This window comes from Desmodus rotundus, chromosome X (genome assembly GCF_022682495.2).
Source record: "Desmodus rotundus isolate HL8 chromosome X, HLdesRot8A.1, whole genome shotgun sequence".
Classification (NCBI taxonomy): Eukaryota; Metazoa; Chordata; class Mammalia; order Chiroptera; family Phyllostomidae; genus Desmodus; species Desmodus rotundus.
The window spans coordinates 49,810,285-49,827,871 of record NC_071400.1 but is presented as its reverse complement, the minus strand read 5'-3'; the positions used below and the strand labels follow the sequence as shown (position 1 = coordinate 49,827,871).

The 17,587-nt window shown below is 38.9% G+C and overlaps 1 long non-coding RNA gene and 1 pseudogene across 3 annotated transcripts in view; one reads left to right on the top strand and one right to left on the bottom strand.

The window, feature by feature from the left end:
* The window catches only part of LOC139440525 (uncharacterized), a 125,653-nt gene that overhangs the window by 44,614 nt on the left and 63,452 nt on the right, over window positions 1-17,587 (top strand). The window lies entirely within an intron of this gene.
* On the bottom strand, window positions 1,618-1,695 carry LOC112303551 (small nucleolar RNA U3; annotated as a pseudogene).

Genomic DNA, 17,587 nt, shown 5'->3' with positions numbered 1-17,587 from the left:
GAAAACAGTTTTGGGGGACCATACTCTCTGGGAAGACTCATGGTGTTTATGCCTCAGAAGCTCCACACCACCTGGGCTCAGTATGACCTCTCCCTTGCATTTGATTGTAGCAGTGATTTATACCTTTTTAGCCCTGCTAAATTTGTGATGCCAAACACTCTGAATGTAAAAGTGAGTAGATTAGCCTTCACTATGGCAAAAGCTTTGAATGCCACATCTCAAGCGATTAGTAACATCAGTCAAGAACTAGGACAAGTTAGAGAAGCAGTATTAGAAGATTGCATAGCTATAGACTACCTTCTTTTAAGACATAACCATGGATGTGAGGAATTTAAAGGACACTGCTATTTCAACCTGGCTGATAATTCATAACTCACAGAGCATAAAGTAAAGCAAGTAAATGAAGTAGTGTCCAAGATAAAACAAAGAGAGGGTTTCTTTGGTGTTGATTTGTCTAAATTAACCTCCTGGCTACTTAGTATTACTGGTCTCAGAGATGTATTTGTTGTTTTCATGCTTTTCATCTTTTTCAGTATCACAGCTTGTTGTTGCATGTAATGTGGATCTGCAATTAAGTGTATTCCTAAACCCCCTACCAGACTGTCTAATGCTAAAATACATGCTCAACAGCAAAATTATTTTCATATGACACTGATCTTATAGAAATAAGATAGTTTAGACTAACAGTGGGGGAATGATAGGGGAACTCAAGAGTTGGGAAATTTTAGTTTTAGGTGATAGTTAATAAGCTTAGTAATGAATGTATGTAAAAAGTTATTGTTTCAGGAACTGAGGGGGTAATCCACTCTGACTCCAGGAGACTATAAGCAGTCAAGATAGTATGTGAGCCATTGTGTTTCAGGGAGAGACATCCCACCACCCAGTATACAGATGAAGAATCACCATCAACAAGTGAAAAGATGCTGGGGAAATTGCCAGACTGCAGCTTTTATCTGGTTAACCTTTGTCCTGAGTTCCAAATCCCTTACTTAGACTTTCTTCCCCTGAATTCCAAACTTTTCCCCTCTTATAAAAAAGGCTGGTTTGAAAGGAAATGTAAGACGGTCTTTCAGTGTACATAACCCACCATCTTCTCAGCTCACCAGCCATCTGAATAGAGTACACATGAAGATTCAGTCCCTGCCTCTGCTAATTGGTTCTGGTAGTGACAGGCAGCACGAACACTGACTTTTCTGGTTTCAATCTGACATTAGGCTAAATCTTTCTGCTAAGAAACCCCCCAAATATGAAACATACTATTTAATTTTGAGATATTTATGAAATACATGATTTTCTAAAAGAAAATAATTTTATTTATTTATTTTTACTCTCACCTGAGGACATGCTCATTTATTTTAGAGAGAGGGAAAGGGAGGGAGAAAGGGAGAGAAACATTGACTGGTTGCCTCTTGTACACACCCAAACTAGGGATTGAACCTGCAACCTAGGCATGTGCCCTGATGTTGGTTCATGGGAGGACGCTCCAACTAACTGAACCACACTAGCCAGGGCTGAAGAAAATAATTTTTAAATATTCTTAAAATATTCCACTGCATTTTCAATTTTACCTGAGCCTATATTTTCACCTGAACGGTTTTTTAATTTTTTTGTCCTAAAGCATTGCTCAGTTAATGTCAGATGACTAGCTCTTTTTTAGTAATGAACTACAGAAATGATCCCTGAAAGTATAGTCTTACTACTAGTTCTTTTTTAAAACACAATTAAATAGGCCAGTCATTTCAGATATTAAAGTGAGAATATGATTTAGTTGGTTTCACAGTTAATATTTAACTTCAATAAAAAGCAGCTTCTAGTCTTCTCCATGGGTGTGTCTAATATAAATGAATACTAATTAAAGTACTATCATTCTACTGGGGTTTAGACCATCATTTTTCTAGTTATGGTATAAATCCCTCAATTAAAAAAAAACTTCCTCTGTAAAGTAATTCCCAACAGAAATCTTACATATTGCAAAACACCAATAATTATGCATTTCTCAACAGCTTTGCCAAAAGAGATATGCACCAGTCGGAACATTAAGATAATGGAGATTTAGGGAACAATAACTACATTGGGAGCAAGTAAAAACGTTGGGTATATAACAACTCATTTGAATTTATATAATCTCTATTTTGTTTCATTAAATTTGGAGTGTTTTTAAATGTTTTCTGCTCTTGGGTAAAATTTAATGAATTTTCTCTATTTCATAAAGAATAATGCATCCTTCTGTTCCATTGGTTATACAACTGAAGCTCATAGACACAGACAACAGTATGGTGGTTACCAGAAGAAAGGTGGGCAGGGTGGTAGTAAAGGGAACCAAATATATAGTGATAGAAGATGATTTGACTTTGGGTGGTGGGCACACAATGCAATATACAGATCGTGTATCATAGAAACGTACACTTGAACCTGTATAATGTTATTAACTAATGTCATACCAATAATTTTAATGAAATAAAAAATGCATTCGATCATCTTTAGTTTGCTAAACTAAACTGTATGAAATGGATTTGCTAAGGATATAATTTGAATGGTGATATAATTTAAGCCCGAAGACTATTGGCTAGAGTTATATGTTATGATTTAACCAGATATTAATAAAGTCATTTCATTTATACACAATAGGTTAATTATACGTGTAGTGATTTATTTATGTATTTAATGTGTGTGGTGATTTATAAAACTTACTTGGCTGAAATGAATTGATCTTCATGTTGTAACCCATTCATCTCATTCATTTTGACATGGAAACTATGAGTACCTCATTAGAATGAAAGTATGTCATATTTATTTTATGATATCAACTTTGAATAAGTAAAATACAATTTGTACTGTAAATAAAAATTCACATTCTAAATACAATAAGTATAAATGAAATATATTGATTATTATATAAATGATTATTTAAAACTTCAAAATAGTAATTATCATACATCTCTCCTTTTGGAGTCAATGTTCAGCATATCATCATAGCAGATAGTTATTAATTCTGCTTATATATGTTCCTGTACTGGGTATCACTCACAGGCAGTAAGACAAAATTTTTCTTGCCCCTACATGTCTATTAGTTATGAAATTACCACTGACACAGACCTGAATGCTTCTTTAAATCAAAATGTCATCATAATATCTCAGAATTAGGAGATAACTTATCTCCAGTTTATTGTTCATTGCAGAAATCTTACCTATAATATGACTGATACGCAGTCACACAGAAAACAATGGGCTTTTGAGTCAGACGTAAATTTAAATTCCTGCTTTACAACTCATGAACTATATGACCTTGTCCATGTTACTTAACATGGCTGCTCATCCCCTAATCTGTAGAGTTGAAACGACGATGATGTTTACCTTGGCTAATATTTACTAGAGAAGTCACTATGTGGTAGGACTTAAATTTTAGTCACCCTACCCCATCTCTTATATTTAAGGTTTCCTAAGTTATGTGTTAATTATGTAGCATAACCTAAAATACTTTGTATTTGCCAGGCACAGTTCAATAGGAAAGTGACTAAAAAATATAAGACCTGAAGTTTGACTTTAACTCACTCAGTGTTCCCTTCTTGCAAACATCAAAAACATGGGAGAAAAAAATTGGTCTACAGCAGTGCTCCACAGACTTTTAAAAAATTGTTTATGCAATTACAGTTGTTCCTGTTTTTTCTCCCCTTCCCCCACTTCCCCAGCCCCCGCTCCCCCCTCCCCAAGCCAATCCCCATATTGTTGCCCGTGTCCATGGGGCCTGTATAAAAGTCCTTTAGTTACCCCTTTCACCATTTTTCATCCAGTATCCCCCTCCTCTCTGAACACTGTCAGTCTATTCTATGTATTTATGCTTCTGTTTATATTCTGTTCATTAGTTTATTATGTTCATTAGATTCCACATGTATGTGAGATCATGTGGTATTTGTCTTTCACTGACTGGCTTATTTCACTTAACATAATATTCTCCAGGTACTTCCATGCTGTTACAAAAGGTAAGAGTTTCTTCTTTTCTTTTTTTTTTTTTAATTTATTTATTGTTATTTAATTACAGTTGTATGCATTTTCCCCCATCCCTTCACCCCACCCCAGGTGAACCCACTTCCCTCCCCCCTCTCCACCCTCCCCCTTGGATTTGTTCATGTGTCCTTTATAGTAGTTCCTGTAATCCCCTCTACCCACTGTCCCCCGCCCCCACCCCCCCACCCCCGCCCTTGCTATTGTTACATTGTTCTTAACTTCAATGTCTCTGGTTATATTTTGTTTGCTTTTTCCTTCTATTGCTTATGTTCCAGTTAAAGGTGAGATCATATGGTATTTGTCCCTCACTTCCTGGCTTATTTCACTTAGCATAATGCTCTCCAGTTTCATCCATGCTGTTGCAAAGGGTATAAGCTCCTTCTTTCTCTCTGCTGTGTAGAATTCCATTGTGTAAATATACCATAGTTTTTGGATCCACTCGTTTGCTGATGGGCACTTCGGTTGCTTCCAGTATTTGGCTATTGTAAATTGTGCTGCTATGAACATTCGGGTGCACAGATTCTTTTGGATTGGTGTTTCAGTGTTCTTAGGGTATAATCCCAGCAGCGGAATTACTGGGTCAAAGGGCAGTTCCATTTTTAGTTTTCTGAGGAAATTCCATATTGTTTTCCACAGTGGCCTCACCAGTCTGCATTCCCACCAACAGTGCACGAGGGTTCCCTTTTCTCCGCATCCTCTCCAACATTTGTTTGTGGATTTGTTTATGTTGGCCATTCTGACTGGTGTGAGATGATACCTCATTGTGGTTTTAATTTGCATCTCTCTGATGGCTAGTGATGCTGAGCATCTTTTCATATGTCTCTGGGCCTTCTGTATGTCTTCCTTGGAGAAGTGTCTGTTCAAGTCCTTTGCCCATTTTTTAATTGGGTTGTTTGTCTTCCTGGAGTGGAGTCGTGTGAGTTCTTTATATATTTTGGAGATCAGGCCCTTGTCTGAGGTATCATTGGCAAAAATGCTTTCCCATATTGTTGGTTCTCTTTGTAATTTGGTGCTGTTTTCTTTAGCCATGCAGAAGCTTTTTATTTTGATGAGGTCCCATTTGTTTATTCTTTCCTTTATGTCCCTTGCTTTAGGGGATGTGTCTGTGAGGATGTTGCTGCGTGGAATGTCTGAGATTTTCCTGCCAATGTTTTCCTCACGACTTTTATGGTGTTACGGCTTATATTTAAGTCTTTTATCCATCTTGAGTTTATTTTCGTGTATGGCGTAAGTTGGTGATCGAGTTTCATTTTTTTGCACGTAGCTGTCCAGATCTCCCAACACCATCTGTTGAAGAGACTGTTTTTGCTCCATTTTATGCTCCTGCCTCCTTTGTCAAATATTAATTGATCGTATAGATTTGAGTTTATTTCTGGGCTCTCTATTCTGTTCCATTGGTCTATGTGCCTGTTTTTATGCCAGTACCAGGCTGTTTTGATTACCGTGGCCTTGTAATACAGTTTGATATCAGGTATTGTGATACCTCCTGCTTTGTCCTTCTTTCTCAAAATTGCTGCTGCTATTCGAGGTCGTTTATGGTTCCATATGAATTTCTGCAATGTTTGTTCTATATCTGTGAAATATGTCATGGGTACTCTAATAGGGATTGCATTGAATCTATAAATTGCTTTGGGTAGTATGGCAATTTTGATGATGTTAATTCTTCCAATCCATGAACATGGTACATGCTTCCATTTATTTGTATCTTCCTTAATTTCTTTCTTCAGTGTTGTGTAGTTTTCTGAGTACAGGTCTTTTACCTCCTTGGTTAGGTTTATTCCTAGGTACTTTATTTTTCTTGTTGCTATATCGAATGGGATTTTTTTCCTGATTTCTGTTTCTGCAGTTTCGTTGTTGGTGTACAGGAATGCCTTTGATTTCTGGGTATTGACTCTGTATCCAGCTATTTTGCCAAATTCATTTATTAGGTCGAGTAGATTTTGAGTGGAGTCTATAGGGTTTTCCATGTACACTATCATGTCGTCTGCAAACAGTGACAGTTTCATTTCCTCCTTTCCAATTTGGATGCCTTTTATTGCTTTTTCTTGTCTGATTGCTGTGGCTAGGACTTCCAATACTATGTTGAATAGGAGTGGTGAGAGAGGGCATCCTTGTCTTGTTCCTGATCTTAGTGGAAAAGCTCTAAGTTTTTGTCCATTGAGTGTGATGTTGGCTGTAGGTCTCTCATATATGGCCTTTATTATGTTGAGGAATGCTCCCTCTACTACCACTTTGCTGAGTGTTTTTATCAGAAATGGGTGCTGTATCTTATCGAATGCTTTTTCCGCATCTATTGATATGATCATGTGATTTTTGTCTTTGCTGTTGTTGATGTGGTGTATTATGTTTATTGATTTGCGAATATTGTACCATCCTTGCATCCCTGGGATGAATCCCACTTGGTCATGGTGGATGATCTTTTTAATATATTGCTGGATGCGGTTTGCTAATATTTTGTTGAGAATTTTAGCGTCTATGTTCATCAGCGATATTGGCCTGAAGTTTTCTTTCTTCGTTGTGTCTTTATCTGGTTTTGGGATTAGGATGATGTTGGCTTCATAAAAAGAGTTTGGGAGTCTTCCATCAGTTTGGATTTTTTCGAATAGTCTGTGAAGGATAGGGGTTAGTTCTTCCTTAAATGCTTTGTAGAAATCTCCTGTGAAACCATCTGGTCCAGGGCTTTTGTGTGATGGGAGTTTCTTGATGACTGCTTCAATTTCCTTTGCTGATATTGGTCTGTTCAGGTTTTCTGCTTCTTCTTCAGTCAGTTTTGGAAGATTATATTTTTCTAGAAATGTGTCCATTTCATCTAGGTTTTCAAATTTCTTAGCATATAGGTCTTCATAGTAATTTCTTACGATCCTTTGTATCTCTGTGGTATCAGTTGTAATCTCTCCACTTTCATTTCTAATTCTGTTTATTTGGATCCTCTCTCTTTTCTTCTTGATAAGCCTACTTAAAGGCTTGTCGATTTTGTTTATCTTTTCAAAGAACCAGCTTCTGGATTCATTGATCCTTACAATTGTGCTTTTAGTCCCTATGTCATTTAGTTCTGCTCTGATCTTGGTTATTTCCTTCCTTCTGCTTGTTCTGGGCTGTCTTTGTTGTTGTTCCTCCAGTTCTTGTAGGCGTAGGGTTAGGTTGTTTGTGTGAACTGTTTCTAACTTCTTAAGGTAGGCCTGTATTGCTATGAACTTCCCTCTCAGGACTGCCTTTGCTGTGTCCCATAGGTTTTGGGTTGTTGTGAGTTCGTTTTCATTTGTTTCCAGGAAGTTTTTGATTTCTTCCCTAATCTCGTTCTTTACCCATTCATTGTTTAATAGCATGCTATTCAGTCTCCATGATTTTGAGTGTTTTGGGTTTTTACCCTTGGGGTTGGTTTCTAGTTTCAGACCCTTGTGGTCAGAGAAGATGCTTGATATGATTTCAATTTTCTTGAATTTGTTGAGGGTTGCTTTGTGTCCTATCATGTGGTCTATCTTTGAAAAAGTTCCATGGACACTTAAAAAGAATGTGTATTTTGCTTCTTTGGGATGAAAAGCTCTGTATATATCAGTTAAGTCCATTTCCTCTAGGTTATTGTTAAGTGACACAATATCTTTGTTAATCTTTTGTTTGGAAGACCTGTCCATTTTTGATAGTGGGGTGTTAAAATCCCCTACTATAATTGTGTTGCTATCAATATCTTTCTTGAAATCCTCCAAGATTTTCTTTATGTATTTGGGTGCTCCTATGTTGGGTGCATATATATTTATAATGTTTATGTCTTCTTGGTGGATTCTTCCTTTGAGTATTATGAAGTGACCTTCTGGGTCTCTCTTTATGGCCCTTCTTTGGAAGTCTATTTTGTCTGATATGAGTATTGCTACCCCTGCTTTTTTTTCCTGTCCGTTTGCTTGGAAAATTTGTTTCCAGCCCTTCACTTTCAGTCTGTGTAAGTCTTTTGTCCTGAGATGGGTTTCTTGTAGGCAGCATATGTGTGGGTCATGTTTTCTTATCCATTCAGCTGTTCTATGTCTTTTGATTGGAGCATTTAATCCATTTACATTTAAGGTTATTATCGATAGGTAGTTATTCATTGCCATTATTTCCTACCTGTGTTCCTCTGTCTTTCTCTTTTCCTTCCTTTCCTTAAAGCAGTCCCTTTAGCATCTCTTGCAGAGCTGGTTTGGTGGAGCTGTATTCTTTTAGACTTCTTTTGTCTGGGAAGCTCTTTATTTGGTCTTCAATCTTGATTGAGAGCCTTGCTGGGTAAAGTAGTCTTGGTTGGAGGCCTCTGGTTCTCATTACTTGGAATATTTTTTGCCATTCTCTTCTGGCTTGGAGCGTTTCCATTGAGAAGTCAGTTGCTAACCTTATTGGGGCTCCCTTGTATGTTACTTCCTTTTTCTCCCTTGCTGCCTTTAAGATCCTCTCTTTGTCTTGGAAATTTGCCATTTTAATTATGATGTGTCTTGCAGTGGGTCTCTTTGGGTTCCTCTTGTTTGGGACTCTCTGTGATTCCTGGATTTGGGTGACTTTTTCTCTCCTCAGATTAGGGAAATTTTCCATCATTACTTTTTCAAACAGGTTTTCTATCCCTTGCTCTTCTTCTTCTCCTTCTGGTATTCCTATTATACGGATATTGTTACGTTTCATGTTGTCCTGCATTTCCCTTATTGCCTCTTCATTCTTTCTGAGCCTCTTTTCCTTTTCTTGCTCCTTCTGGGTGTTTTTTTCTACTTTATCCTCCAGCTCGCTGATCCGATCCTCTGCTTCATCAAGTCTGCTTTTAATTCCTTCTACTGTGTTCTTCAATTCAGAAATTGTATTCTTCATTTCCTCTTGGCTCTTGTTGATATTTTCTATTTCCTTTTTCATGTTGATATAGTTTGCAGTGAGTTCATTGTAGTTTCCTTGTAGTTTCTGGTAGTTCTCTTTGAGCTCAGAGAGCTCAGTGAGCTTCCTGATGACCATTGCTTTGAACTCAGTATCTGATAGTTGACTTGCCTCTTTTTCGGTTAGTATTCTTTCTGAGACTTTCTCCTTTCCTTTCATTTGGGAATTGTTTCTTTGTCTTCCCATTGTTTGTGAGGCTCTTCTTGTTGGCCTCTGCTTCTTAAATTTCTTTGTTCTGAATCCCTGGGTTTATGATATGAACTTCTATGGTAGAATGCCAATGGGATTCGGTGGTGCTGTCTCCTTACTCTCCTGTGCTCACTGGTCTTGAGCTGACGTTTATGTGTTTAACACGGTCTAACTCTAGTCTTTTCAGCATTCCAGGTTTTGTTGTCGCACCTGTGGGAAAAATAGAAAGGGGGGGAGAAAGAAAAGGAACAAACAAACAAACAAACAAAAAACCAAAGATGGGAAGGAGGGAAAAAGGAAATAGGAAAGGAGGAAAGGAAGGAAGGAGGGAAGAAGGATTAAAGAAAGATCGGAGGCAAGATAAGAAGGAATTTTAACAAAAATTAAAACATAGAAATAGATAAAAGAAGGCAGGAAGAAGACATAAAAATGGTAAAGGATGGGAGGAAGAAGGAATGAAAGAAAAAAAAGAGAGAGAGAGGAAGAAGGAGTTCAGGGGGAAAGGAAAAGGAAAAAAAAAAAAAGGGAAAAAAAAAATCTTCTGTTGGCTTTAAACCGTTCAGGTTATTTCTGCTGTTGTCCTGTCTGTGCAACGGGAGGGGGTGGTTGGAAGGATTGGTTTCACTTTTCTTCCTTCCTGGGTCACACTCTTCACTGTTTTGTAGGTGTGGTCCCTGGCAGGCAATCAGGCCATTGATCAGCCAATCCAGCAGCTTTGTTCTTGGGACTCTCGAGTGGCCGCTCCAGCCGCTTCGGCTCCGGACGCGTGCGCGCGCAGCAGCGGAATCCAGCCGCTTCGGGTTTGTGACGTTATTTGGGCTCTGAGCGCGCAGCCGGCCGACCAATCGAGCCGCCCAGGCTAGGGAGGCTGGCGCGCTGCAAGCTGCTGGTTCAGCCGCCTTGGTGTTACGACTCTCGCCAGCCCCTTTGTGCTTGGGAAGTGCGCATCCAGCCGGCCCTACGCTTGGTGAGCGCGCAGCCCGCCTCCGAGCCAGAGGCTCTACACTTGGGGGCCCGATCCAGCCGCCCGGGGCTTGAGACTCTCGGGTGGGCGGGGCCGCCCTGGGACCGAATCACGCGGTACTCGGTTCCGAGGTTTTGGGTCTGTGGGTGGAGCAGCTAGTCTCTGCTCCAAAAGATCTCGGAGGTTTCAGGTGTGGGCGCCCCTCCGGGGTTTCATGTATGGGCCCCGTTCGCTAATCTGCGCGCACCGCGCAACCGGACCTCAGGTGAGCGCCGGTGCTGCTTATCCCGCGTTCCGCGTTCACAGTCCAGGGGCGGAGGGGGGAGGGGCGCCAGGGGCCTCGGCCACCACCGAGAGTTCTCTAACTAGCCCCTGAGTGTCTCTATTTTCTTTTTCTTTTTGAGAAATTCCTCCTTTTCAAGCCCCCCTGGTCCAATCAAGCACCTGGCTGCTCACAGCGCAGCCTGGCCCTCTCCCAGGACTCCTGCAGCAGCCCCTGCGCCAGGGCTGGCGCCTCTGCAGCCCTTGTACCGCGCGGTCCCGGTTCCCGGGGACCTTATTGTCCTTGAGCACTCTTCTTACCGTCAGATCTTTCAATGTCCTCTATCTTTGGTCTCTAATCTTCGTATATGCTGGAGTACTGTTGGCTGTTCGCTCTGCTCCTCAGATCAGCTAGGTATTTCCCTGGCGCTGAGGGGAAGTGGATTCCGCTCCCACCTATGTTGCCGCCATCTTCCCCGAGTCTCGAGTTTCTTCTTTTCTTTACTGCTGTGTAGTATTCCACTGTGTAAATGTACCATGGCTTTTTTATCCCCTCACCTACCAATGGGCATTTAGGCTGTTTCTAGATCTTGACTATTCTAAATAGTGCTGCTATGAACATAAGGGTGCATATATATATATTTTGTATTGATGTTTTGGAATTATTAGCATAGATTCTAAGGAGTGGAATTGCTGGGTCTAAAGGGAAATCCATTTTTAATTTTTTGAGGATACTCCATATAGTTTTCCATAGTGGCTTTACCAGACTGCATTCCCACCAACAGTGCAAAAAGTTTCCACTTTCTCCACATCCTCACCAACATTTGTTGTTTGTTGATTTATTGACAATAGCCATTCTGACTGGTGTGAAGTGATAACTCATTGTGGTTTTAATTTGCATCTCTGATGTTGTGCATTGTTTTCAAATGTCTGTGGGCCATCTGTACATCCTCTTTGGAGAAGTATCTATTCAGATTCTTTGCCCATTTTTTAATTGAGTTGTTTATCTTCCTGGTGTTGAGTTGTATTAGTTCTTTGTATATTTTGGAAATTAAACCCTTATCAGATGTATGCTTAGTGAAAATGTTCCCCCATTAAGTGGGTTCCTTATCTGTCTTTCTGATGATTTCTTTAGCTGTGCAGAAGCTTTTTAATTTGTTGTAGTCCCATTTGTTTATTTTCTCCTTTGTTTCCAATGCCATAGGAGATATAGTGGCAAAAATATTGATAAACTTTAAGTCGCAGGCCCTAACAGTAAAAATACTTTGACCACACACCCCCAAGTTTAGTTATAATTAATATACTCTTATTATTATACTATTACATTTTTTATAAAAACATATTAAAAATTAGAAGTTGTAAAACAAGATAGAAATAAATATAAGTACAAGAAGCTGGTACCCAAAATAAAAGAAAACACTCTCAACTCAACAATAAAATGACAAATAACCCAATTTAAAAATGGGCACAGGATTTGAATAGACATTTCTCCAAAGACTAAAAAAAAGCCAAATAAATATACAAAAAGGTACTCAACATTGTTAGCCATCGGGAAAATGCAAATCAAAACTGCAGTGTGATACCACTCCACACCCATTAGGTGACTATAATAAAATAAAGGGAAAAAAACAAATGTTGAGAATGTGGAGGACATGGAACCCTCAGACATTGCTGGTAGAAATGTAAAATGATGTAGTTGTTATGGAAAACAGACTGGCAGTTCCCCTGAACGTTCAATAGTGTTACCATATAATCCACAATTTCACTCCTAGGTATATAACCAAGAGAACTGAAAATGTATTTCCACACAAGAACTTCTACATGAATAGTCATAGCATCATTATTCATAGTAGCTAAAAAGTGGAAACAACCCAAGTTTTCATCAGCAGATAAATGGATAAATAACATGTGCTATATCCATACAATCAACAATTTTTTGGCTTTAAAAACAATGAGTTACTGATTCATGTTGTAATGTGGATGAACCTTGAAAACTGTATGATAAATGAAAGAGCCCATGATAAAGAAAAAAACATGCATTATATGATTCTATTTATAGCAAATATACTGAATAGGAAAATCTACAGAGACACATAGTAGATTAGTGATTGTCTGGAGACAGGGTGAAAGGGGAATGGGGGTGACTGCTAATGGGGTTTCTTTTTGGAATATTGAAATGTTCTAAAATAAGATTCTGGTGATGGTTGCAAAAATATGAATATATAAAAAAACAGAGACTTTCACACTTTAAACCAATGAATTTGTGGTATGTAAATTAAATGTCAATAAAGTTCTATGAAAATAAACAAAACAAAAGAAAATAAATTAAAAATCAAAATAGAAGTTCTTGTTTTCTTTCTTGTTTCCCATGGATCATCTTGTTGTATGTATTTATTCTGTAAACCTCTGGTTTAAAGACCTTTCTCAGTGGTCCATAACATTGTATTGGTTGCCAAAATTTTAGGTCTGTTAAGTGTAATCCTTTCCCTTAATGGTTTAAAGCCCAATAGCAAATGGTTGGAGAAGAAAAAATTGCTTAATCACCAAAAATACTTATTTGGACCTCAGCTGACCTTCATTTCAATCCCTGTTGAGCCTATTTTCCCAAACAAGGATTTTCTTAACCAAAGATTTGATCTTAACCAATTCTGTTCTGGCCAAGGGTATTGAATGTGACCCAAGGAATAGTAAACCCACGATCAAACTTCTTGCTTATGATTTTTTCTAGTGGTTACTCCAAATATTCAGAGACTTAAATCACTTTGGACCGTATACCAAACTCACACATATCATATTTAGTTAACTCCTCATCAAAATTAAAATTGCATAGCTCAAGTTCAATGTAAGTATTATATCATTCTTTATTCTTTTGAAAGTATCTCTATGTTACTAATTTTCCTTTGGGTCCATTCTAGCTACAATTTTGTTCAAATTTAACTACAGTTTTCAGACTGAACTTTTCTCATTGCCATGAATAGTATATTACAAAGTGTTGAAAGAGTCTAAGTATATTTATGAAACATTGCTGAAAGCCTGTAAAAGAAATATTTTACTAATATCTACTTACTTAAAGTTCCTATAAATCCTAGCAAAAAAGAGAATAACTATATCTAAATTCTATATACTAGTGATGCAATGTTATATTAACAAACATTGACATAAAGAACAAACCAACAGTGACTAGAGGGGAAGGTGGAGAGGGGTAATGGGGGGGAAATAGGAGAAGGGCCATCAAGGAACATGTATAAAGGACACATGGACAAAGCCAAAGAGGGTAGGATCAAGGGTGGGAGGCGGGGATGGGTGGGGCAGGGGGCCATGGTGGGGTGAAAATGGAGGCAACTGTGCTTGAACAACAATAAAAATAAACAAAAACAAACAATTTCATATAAAGGAAATATTGTGAAATTAATGCTTTGAACAGAGAACTATGCCAATTTCACATTGCAGAGAAGTAATCATTATGTGTCCATGTCCAGCATCAAATTTTTACCTGTAAGGAAAGGAACTGCTATCTAGAAGAATTACACTCAATAACCTGTATCCTGACCGGAGTTTAGGTGCCTGGCCCTTTATTAGCTTATTTCCTTTTAGTTTATGGGACCTCCTGGGGTTACAAGACCCATCCTTATCTCCTCAACCCATTCAATTTGGGTACATAAATTGAAGTACTATTATACATATGTAAACCACTGTGGGGGGGCTCTGCCTGCAGGGACCCCCCCCCCCGCCCCGGCTGCCAGGGATGAGAATAAGTCTACCAAGACGTGATCTGCTTGGGGAGGAAAGGTGTCCGATCTCTCAAAGCAGAAGGACCAAGAGCCTTTCCCTCAATGGGCTTTTATTGGGTTCAATTTGCACAGGAATACAGGTAAAGCTCATCAATCATTGTCAGGCAGTAAGGATCAAACAATAGATAACATACAAAGAACTCTGAGGGCTTATTCTGAATCAGGGTCAGTTAGCTAAAGGGCTATAAAACTTTAGGAAACAAACTCATTTCATGCTTGGACCCTTATCAGAGAACTGAGGACATTCTTAGCAAAGCAGGTTTCACAGGATTTTATGCATTCTTTCTTAGGCCTGATAGCCCTGGGGAATCCGCCCTTTCCAGCACAGGACCACACCCACCTCTGGCATTGTTTCAGGCTTAAGTCAGGCAGGGGAAGTAAGGCAGCCAAGAGATTAGGAGACTTCTTGCAGACAGAATGAGGACACAGGCTATGTCAAAGCCGAGGGGCGAGGGTCCATCACCCCCTTTTGCTATAGCCCCCCAAGTCCTTCCCTGAGGGACTCTTCATGACCATGCCTGTCTTAGGTCATTCCTCCCTTTAGGAATCTTACCCGTCATTGGCTAATTGGTCAGGCTCAGGGCCAAGCAGGGTGAGGTTAAGTGGGCAGAGGCGGCCCCCCTGCCAGGGTGATCAGCTTGGTCTCTTTAGTGGCTTATGGTCCCAACATCTCTCACTCAGCCCTAGCCATGGGAGTTTACAGCTTCTGAAACCAGGCAGGGTGGTTCCCAACAAACCACTTATATAAACCATATTATATAATTTATTTGTTGAAAGTTACAATTCAGTGGCTTTTAGTATATCGACAGAGTTGTGTGACTTTCACTATAATTTATTATATCTTTAATTTAAAAAGAATAGGTTTTATTTACTGTTAATGTGGGTAGACTCCTACCATACTTGTGAACCCACTATCTTGACTAGAAACTGCTGATTTCTTTTAACTGAAAATTTAGCTTTATAGCATTAGTATATTTAATATAAATTGAAATTGTTTTCCTTAAAATGTATATGGTACTTACAGTGGAATATTATTAGGCAATAAAAAGAAATAAAGTACTAATACTTGCTACAATATAGATGAACCTTGAAAACATCATGCTAAGTGAAAGAAGCCAGCCACAAAAACCATGTATATAAATCCATTTAACCATTTTCAGGGGTGTCAAACTCATTTTCACCAGGGGCCACATCAGCCTCGTAGATGCCTTCAAAGGGCCAAATGTAATTTTAGGACTGTGTAAATGTAAGTACTCCTTAACTGGTAAGGAGTTGAAATTACGTTCCGTTCTTTTTCATTCCTGAAAACACTTCCCCCTTTGTTCCCATTGTCCCCTCCCACCTCTTCTCTGGTTGCTGTCAGATTGTTCTTAATTTCAATGTCTCTGGTTCCATTTTCCTTGCTTGTTTGTTTTGTTGATTAGGTTCCAGTTAAAGGTGAGATCATATAGTATTTATCTTTCAGCTCCTGGATTATTTCACTTAGCATAAAGCTCTCCAGTTCCATCCATGCTGTCGCAAAGAGTGGGAGCTCCTTCTTTCTTTCTGCTGTGTAGAATTCCATTGTGTAAATTTACAATAGTTTTTTGATGCATTCATTTACTGCTGGGCAGTTAGGTTGCTTCCAGCACTTGGCTATTGTAAATTGTGCTATTATGAATATCGGGCTGCATACATTCTTTTGGATTGGTGTTTCAGAGTTCTTAGGATATAATCCCAGCAGTGGAATTGCCAGGTGAAAAGGCAGTTCCATTTTCAGTTGGTTTTCTTTTTAAGGTTATTACTTGAAAAGTTTATTTTTCATTTCTTCTTTTTTAATTAAAAATTTTATTGTTGTTCAATTACAATTGTCTGCATTTTCTCCCCACCCCTCCAAACCACCCCAGCCAAAACCACCTCCCTCCCCTTCCTCCACCCTCCCCCTTGGTTTTCTCCATGTGTCCTTTATAGTAGTTCCTGAAAAACCCTCTCCTCACTATACCCTCCCCACTCCCCTCTGGTTATTGTTAGATTGCTATTAAATTCAGTGTCTCTGGTTATATTTTGTTTCCTTTATTCTTCTGTTGATTATGTTTCAGTTAAAGGTGAGATCATATGGTATTTGTCCCTCACTGCCTGGCTTATTTAACTTAGCATACAGCTCTCCAGATCCAACCATGCTGTTGCAAAGGGTATAAGCTCCTTCTTTCTCTCTGTTGCGTAGAATTCCATTGTGTAAATGTACCATACTTTTTGTATCCACACTTGCTGATGGGCACTTAGGTTACTTCCAGTACTTGGCTATTGTAAATTGTGCTGCTATGAACATTGGGGTGCATAGGTTGTTTTGGATTGGTGTTTCAGGGCTCTTAGGGTATAATCCCAGCAGCGGGATTGCTGGATCAAAAGACAGTTCCATTATTGGCTTTCTGAGGAAATTCCATACTGTTTTCCACAGTGGCCACTCCAGTCTGCATTCCCACCAACAGTGCCCTAGGGTTCCCTTTTGTCCACATCTTCTCCAACATTAGTTTATTGATTTGTTTATATTGGCCACTCTGACTGGTGCGAGATGGTACCTCATTGTGTTTTTAATTTGCATCTCTCTGATGGCTAGTGATGCTGAGCGTCTTTTCCTGTGTCTCTGGGCCCTTTGTATATCTTCCTTGGAGAAGTGTCTGTTGAAGTTCTTTGCCCATTTTTTAATTGGGTTGTTTGTTTTCCTGAAATGGAGTTGTGTGAGTTTTTTATATACTTTGGAGATCAGACCCTTGTCTGAGTTATCATTGGCAAATATGTTTTCCCATACTGTTGGTTCTCTTATTATTTTAATGCTTTTTTCTTTAGCTATGCAGAAGCTTTTTATTTTGATAAGGTCCCATTTGTTTATTTTTTCCTTTATGTCCCTTGCTTTAGGGGACATGTCTGTGAGGATGTTGCTGCATGGAATGTCTGAGATTTTCCTGCCAAAGTTTTCCTCTAGGACTTGTATGGTGTTACAACTTATATTTAAGTCTTTTTTCCACCTTGGATTTATTTTTCTCTATGGTATAAACTGGTGATCGAGTTTCCTTTTTTCACACGTAGCTGTCCAGATCTCCCAACACCATTTGTTGAAGAGACTGTTTTTGCTCTATTTTACGCTCCTGCCTCCATTGTCAAATATTAATTGACTGTAAAGACTTGGGTTTATGTCTGTTCTGTTCCATGGGTGTATGTGCCTGTTTTTATGCTAGTACCAGACTATTATGATTACTGTGGCCTTGTAATACAGTTTGATATCAGGTATTGTGATCTCTCCTGCTTTGTTCTTCTTTCTCAAAATTGGTGCAGCTATTCGGAGAGGTTTATGCTTCCATATAAATTTCTGAAATGTCTGTTCTATATCTGTGAAATATGTCATGGGTACTTTAATAGGGATTGCATTGAATCTATAAATCACTGTGGGTAGTATGGCCACTTTGATTATGATAATTCTTCCAATCCGTGAGCATGGTACATGCTTCCATTTGTTTGTGTC